At 36.7% G+C, this 7,500-nt stretch overlaps 1 protein-coding gene across 8 annotated transcripts in view; it reads left to right on the forward strand.

The window, feature by feature from the left end:
* Positions 1–7,500, forward strand: part of LOC123504736 (SH2 domain-containing protein 3C-like) — a 315,439-nt gene that overhangs the window by 110,926 nt on the left and 197,013 nt on the right. The gene's annotated exons all lie outside the window — the stretch shown is intronic.

A 7,500-nucleotide genomic window follows, 5' to 3' on the forward strand; every position in this document is an offset into this window, starting at 1 on the left:
AATACATATCAATACAGAAACTGTTACTGCTTGTATAAAAAATGTAGTCAATATGTATCTTTATCTAAACAAAACGAAAATAATGACGATATATAGTAGTTGAGAACTCGAGTAAAAATAATTGTCCTTATATGAAAGTAATGCAGATTTAAGCAGGAAATGGCGTTGAAGAAAAAAATTCTGCTTGCTTTTCTGCGTGTCCTGAGTAACTGCATTGGGTGTGTCCGTGAGAAATAGTTTGAGGGGCGTGGCTTAAGAGTACAACACTGAATCCAGGATGGTACAATGCACGTTGTTTACTAAGCTGAAGATTTCTTCCAGTTGTTAAAGGCTGCGACGATCTTGTATGATCCTACGAGTCCGATAGAGATGCCTGCGGTGTTCTCACAAGTGTTGCAGTTGCTTGGGCAGTGGAGGTAAGCGGTGAATCTTGTGTGACCATGGGGGAGAAGGTGTTTTCCCCCCGACGGCGTCAACAAAGTGACTAGTGTCACGTCCTGACATTGGGACGTTCTGCTGTGAGTTGCTAAGTGACATTCGGTTTCTTGGCATTTTTTTTTTTTTTCAAGAGAGACACGGACACACCCAATGCAGTTACTCAGGACACGCAAAAATACAAGCAGAATTTTTTTTCTTCGACGCTCCTGCTTAAATCTGCGTTACTTTCATTACAACTTGTTAAGATTTCAGTGTTTTCTTCTAAAGTTTCCCTGTTGATGGTCGTTCCATGGGTTTCTTGCATATGTTTTTTGGTTGCTCCAGATGCTAAGTGGAGTGTTAGTCGCCGGGAGAGTCGTGTTGTGGTCATCCCAATATAGGTTGGTTGGAGGAATTTAGTTTCCTCTGTTGCACGTGAACCTATAAATGAGATGAGACTTCTAGAGGCTCTCTTTTTCTTTTCAAGGGTTGTTTTTAAGCAGGATGTAGTCGCCGCTGGGCGAATGTAGTATTCAGGATGACAAAATGACCCAGTCGTTTACTCGCTTTAATGCGGTTAACCTGCATGACAATCAAATTGACACCAGTATGAGGAATATTGAAATGTAAACAAAAGAAAACATGCAAAATAAGACATATAGCTATCATAACATGTAATTGATTAATTAATACAACATACAGGCAACGTAAGGATAACCGATATAAACATCATAATGTACCAGATAATTCTTAATGCCCTATTTATACATAATCATTGACACAGAGATAAGTAACATGAATCATGAACAAATCAGTATCATGAACAATGACACAAAGGCAATAATACGTGTATTGTAACTCACAGTGTAATAACCATTAACTTAATAATTCTCAGCTGAGTAGCAAATAGCAAATGAACTATGACATAACACTTACGACAATGAGGGTCGGCGTTGGACAGAATAAGATGTATGGAGAAATCAGAGGGCGGAATGCAACACCTCTCTCACTGACGACCAGACAGAATCTGCCTCCTTCAGAGGCAGCTGGGGCACACCACATGCGACCTATTTCTTCATCCCCTGCAGAATCAGCAGCGATCCTCTGTGTCCTTATCTATCCTACGCGCAGCGTCATCAGTCTTTGCACATAAACAACCCTCTCACTACCTCTCTGCATCTAAGTTAACCTCCGTACATCTTCACTACTGTTACTTACTGTTATATTTACTAATGCTATGTCCTTAATACTACAAGTTAAGATAATTAACTATTCTCTTATTACTTAGCATCCTCTATCGCCAGCAGCCTCACATCACAGTGTGAGGCACCACAACTGGCGACTACACTCCCCCCTTTGGTTGGACGCAGGGCGTTGCAACCAATCAGAACAAAAGACACATCATACAGTACACAATGTTGCCGAGGGAGCCGAGGCAATGCCCTCTAGAAGACAGAGTTTGACAATAGAACAAAGGAGTTCCCCAGAGCTGGTACGGAGGCGAACCCTACGAACCAGCCCGTCTGGCCTGGGAGGGTTTGAGTGATCCGGCCAAGGCGCCACTGGTTCCTGGGAAGGTGTGGGTCCATTACAAGGACCAGATCACCAACCTGAAGATTGCGAGAAGGAGCAATTTGGCGTTGGCGCATCCTGAGAGTGTGAAGATATTTCGCGCTCCAGCGCTTCCAGAATCTATCCGCCAGAGCTTGTGCATGGATCCAACGGCGGCGGAAGGATTCTTCAGAGGACATATCCTTTATAGGCAGATGGGTGCCAGAGCCAACATGCAGGAGATGATCTGGTGTAAGAGCCTCCGGTTCCAATGCAGAGCTAGGTGTGTCATAATCTGGCATGCCACAGCCTGGTGGGACATAACGTGATGCAGGATGTAAATAATTACGTCTACGGGAGAATTGTAAAAGGGACCCTGCTGCGAACACGAGAGTGGGAGGCCAAACATTAACAAGAGAGAGGGAAGCCAGGCATCAGATGGTACGCAGACCCAAACAAACACCCAAAACAAAATACTCTGGTTACGATGTTGGAGAGTAGTATAGTCAACACGTGTTTCCCCACGTGTAGTTAAACAGGATTGGTGGTTTTAAATGGCCAATGAACAAGCAGTATTTCATGTTTAGACCAATGGTGAACGTGCTATGAGACTAGGGAAAAGTTGAGCCTATGAAACACCAGTAAGGCAATGTTGTGTATGTCATAACCTGGCATGCCACAGCCTGGTGGGACATAACGTGATGCAGGATGTAAATAATTACGTCTACGGGAGAATTGTAAAAGGGACCCTGCTGCGAACACGAGAGTGGGAGGCCAAACATTAACAAGAGAGAGGGAAGCCAGGCATCAGATGGTACGCAGACCCAAACAAACACCCAAAACAAAATACTCTGGTTACGATGTTGGAGAGTAGTATAGTCAACACGTGTTTCCCCACGTGTAGTTAAACAGGATTGGTGGTTTTAAATGGCCAATGAACAAGCAGTATTTCATGTTTAGACCAATGGTGAACGTGCTATGAGACTAGGGAAAAGTTGAGCCTATGAAACACCAGTAAGGCAATGTTGTGTATACTACGTTTAAGGTTGTTTCTACATTACCTTCGTATGTGTTCTCGTCCTTACATTGTCACACGTGGACCTCCACATGTCTGATCTCTGAATGGTAGATGGTAAAATGGGCGTGGAGAAAAGGTACGAAACCTTGAGTATTTAAAATAAGCAGAAACCAGCAAGAAGATCTCTAGAATCTTGGCAGAAACGAGAGGAGAAAGCAGAAGGCAGTGGCCGAGAGGAGGAGAAGAAACATTTGAGTCATGGACAGACTCTTTCTTGTATTAGTGAGTAAAGCTCTATAGTTGTTAATGCAGTCTAAGACAATGTTTATGTCATTTAAGTGAAAGGAGGAAACAAATATAGGATGTGTATTTATTAGGATGTTATATTAAGATTTTATGTATGTGTAGTGCAATTCCACAGTTGATGCATTAAGATATATCATATTGAGGAGATAATTACATATGATATATTGTGGTGTATACATTATATGGGCATTTATAGAAGTCAAGCATTGAGTTGATATTGAGATGCATCAGCTGTGAAATTGGCACCTAATGTTTGTGGTTTTATTGTATGTGATTAACATTGATGAAGGATTTACGGAGATAAGGATTTACGGAGATGAGCTTAACATTTTTAAGGGCATTGATTGAATTTGTGAGACATTATGAGCAATCTTTGAGAAGTGGTGTAATTAATCTTAGATGAATTAAAATTAGAAAATACAATACCGTATAATATATTACCTGCAGTAAGAATAAGTCTTCACTTAGAATAGCACGATTGCAACCTGCAACGAACTCCGAAAGGTGCGGCTGTTAATGGACGACTATTAAGCGTAGCCTCGACCTCACAGAACAATGTATGCAGTCTCTTGTCATCGATTTTCTGTGAGCCAATGATGGAGGATAGAATCTTCCTTATGGAGCGGATCTGGCGTTCCCAAACACCACTTATGTGTGAAGCCGTAAGAGGTTGAAAGATCCACTCGATTTCACGCCTTCGTAATGTCTCTTGTACTTTGGCATGTGCATCCCACTGCCGGATGGCCATCTGAAGAGCCTTGTTTGCCCTCTGAAAGTTTGTACCCTTGTCGGAGAACAACTTTGTTGGTGTCCCGCGTCTGGCAATAAAGCGCACAAGGTCATTGAGGAATGCGTCCGCATCAAGGGAAGATAGGACCTCTATATGGACTGCCCTGGTGCTAAAGCAAGTAAAGATGCACCCAAAGCGCCTTATTGTTCGCCGCAAGCAAGTAACCAGGAAAGGACCAAAACAGTCTACTCTTGTGTAAGAGAATGGGGGCTTCCCTGCAGTGATGCGTTCTGTGGGTAATTCGCCTTGACGTTGTGTCAGTGGTTTGCTGTTGACTCTGCGGCAAACGAAGCATCTCCGTAAGATACGATCAACCAGGGGCCGACCAGCAACCACCCAGTAATGTCTCCGCAGGCTTGTTAAGGTATGCTCCCGGCCTGAATGTCTGGCCAAAAACACATGTGTGTCTTGTACAATCAGGGATGTCACTGGGTGATCTTTAGGCAGTAGCACAGGGCCAAGGGGGCCCTTTTCTTGTGCAACTTTCTCTGCATATCCCTTGAATATTAATTCTTCCATTTCCTTTACATATTGTCCTTTGAGGGCTTCATCACGACTCAGCCGTATCGTCAAACTCATGAGACGTCTGAGGACCATTTGCATGTTGTCTGGCATGGACGGTTCATCTTCTCGGAAAGGTATTGGTAATTGGTGATGGTTTCCAATCTTGACTTGTTCAGCCTTCCATAAAGTCAAGACACGTTGGTCCTCAACTGAAAGCCCTGTTTTTACTGGATCTTCACTGTCATCTACCTCCCAGAATTGTCTTATTGTTTCTTCTGATATGGGCTCTTGGAGACCAGCTGTAGTCGTCTCTTTTACAAAAGTACTGAAGTTCATAACTCTTTGTTCTGTCAGCTCTAGTGGGCCATTTATTGCCCACCCTAACCTGGTTCTAAGTGCAAATGGGTCTCCATCTCGGCCTCTCCTGATTTCTAGTGGTGTCAATGCCGCAGGAGAGTAATTCCCAAACAAAAAAAAGTTCCAAATAAATTAATTTAAAACCCCCCAAATTTAAATAAAAATTAAATTTTTTCTTCACAAAACCAAAAAAAAAAAAAAAAAAAATGACCCAAAAAAAAAAACCCAAAACCAAGAACCCCCACCAACCCCCCTTTAAATAACCTTTTTTCCCATAAAATAACAATTAAAATTTTTAATTATTAATTAAATTATATTTTAAAATTATAAAAAAAAAAAATATTTATTCCTTTAAAAAAATTTTATAAAAAATTTTTTTTTCAAAAACCCCCCAAAACCCAACTTTCCTTATAAATTTTTTAAAAAAAAAAACAATAAAAAGGGGTTGTTGGGGTTTTGGTTTGGTTTTGTGGGGGTGGCCAATAAAAACTCAGCGCCCTGAAATTCTTTTAAACCCCTTTATTTTTCCTAAATATGGAAAATTTTTGGGGTTTAAATAAATTTGTTTATGTTTGATGGGTTTTTGGCATTTTAAATTTACTCAATTTTGAAATTTCTTTTCCTTTTTTTTGCCCTTTTAATAAATTATTTTTTTTAAGAAAAAAAATACCTTTTTTTTTTTTTTTTTTTTTTTTGGGTTGGAAAAAACCCACTCTCCTAAATAAATTTTCACTTTAAGCTTTAATTCCCCTCTCTTGGAATTTAAATTTTTATTAAACAAATTTTAAAGTAGAAATTTTTATTTTCCTGAAAACTTCCTTTTAAAATTCCCCCACGGTTAAACCCCTATAAAATTTATTTTCTTTATTAACTAAATTTTAGAAGGGAAAAAAAAAATTTATTTTATTAATTTTTTTTTTTTTTTAAAAATAATTTTTAAAAGAATAATATAATAAATTTTATTTTAATTTAAAAATAATTTAAAATTTTATAATTTTTTATTAAAATTTTTTTAAAAATTTAAATTGTAAATTTAAATAATTTAATTTTAATTATTAATATTTTAAATTAAAATTTAAAAATTTTTTTTATTTAATTATATATTTTTTTCAAAATTTTAATTATTTAAATTTTATTTTTTTTATTAATTTAAAAAACCCCTTTAATTTTAATTAATTTAAAAATAATAATTTTAATATATAATTTATTTTTTTTTAAATTTATTAAAAAAAAAAATAATAAAAAACCAAAAAAAAACCAAACAACAACACCCAAACCCTAACAACCAAAACCCAACCAAAACCCCCCAAAATACAAACCCAAACGACAAAAAAATCCCTTTAAAAACAAAAACCCCCCCCAAACCCATCCCTCCACCAATTTTAAAAACATTCCCCCAAAAAACAACAAAACCCAACCCAAACAAAAACCCCCAAAACCACATAAAAAACACCAACCCAAAACCCACAAACCACCCCAAAAACAACACCAACAACCCCAACCCAAAACAACAAAAAAACAACAACAACCCAACAAAATTTTATTTTTTAAAACAAAAAAAAAAAAAAAAAAAAAAAAAAAAAAAAAAAAAAAAATTTTTTTTTTTAAAACAAATTTTTTTTTTTTTTAAAATTTTAAATTTTTTCCTTTTCTTTTCCTTTTATTTTTTATTTTTTTAAATTTTTTAAAAAAAATTTATTTAATAATTTTTCTATCAAAAAACAAAAAAAAAAAAAAAATTTTTTAAAAAATTTTTTTAAAAAAAAAAAAACAAAAATACCCCAAAAATTTCAACACCCACCCCACCCCCAAACCAACCACCCCCCCCCCCCTTTTAAAAAAAAAACCCCAAACCCCAAAAAAAAACCCCAAAAAAAAAAAAAACCCAAAAAAAAAACCCCAAAAAAAAAAAAAAAAAAAAAACCCAAATTTTAAAAAAAAAAAAATTTTTAAAAAATTTAAAAAAAATTTTAAAAAAAAAAAAATTTTTTTTTTTTTTCTTTTTTAAAAAATATTTTTTTTTTTTAAAAAAAAAAAAAATTTTAATTAAAAAAAAAAAAAAAAAAAAAAATTATTAAATATTATAAATAATATTCCCTCCTACTTGCTCTATCCTCATTTTCAATCCAAAGCTGGATGTTGCGCATACGTGCGTAACGACACCACTTGCTCTCGTGCCCACAATCTTGAATCTTCAGAATTTTCTACCATCTGGCTAAGACTTCAATGTCACTCTAACTAAATTCATCTGTGCTGTATACCTCTCACCTAATTCCTCTGACTATGTAAAATTCTTTGACTATTTGACTTCCAAGGTGGAGCACATCTTATCTCACTTTCCTTTGCTGAGATCTCCATTTTAGATTTCAATGTTCACCACCAGCTTTGGCTTTCATCTTCTTTCACTGACCAACCTGGTGAACAAACCTTCAACTTTGCTATCCTTCATGACCTAGAGCAGCTAGTGAAGTTCCCTACCCGTATTCCTGACCGCCTTGGAGACACGCCCAACATTCTTGATCTTTTCCTAACCTCCAACCCTTCTGCTTACTCTGTT

The sequence above is a fragment of the Portunus trituberculatus genome, chromosome 17 (assembly GCF_017591435.1).
Source record: "Portunus trituberculatus isolate SZX2019 chromosome 17, ASM1759143v1, whole genome shotgun sequence".
Taxonomy (NCBI): Eukaryota; Metazoa; Arthropoda; class Malacostraca; order Decapoda; family Portunidae; genus Portunus; species Portunus trituberculatus.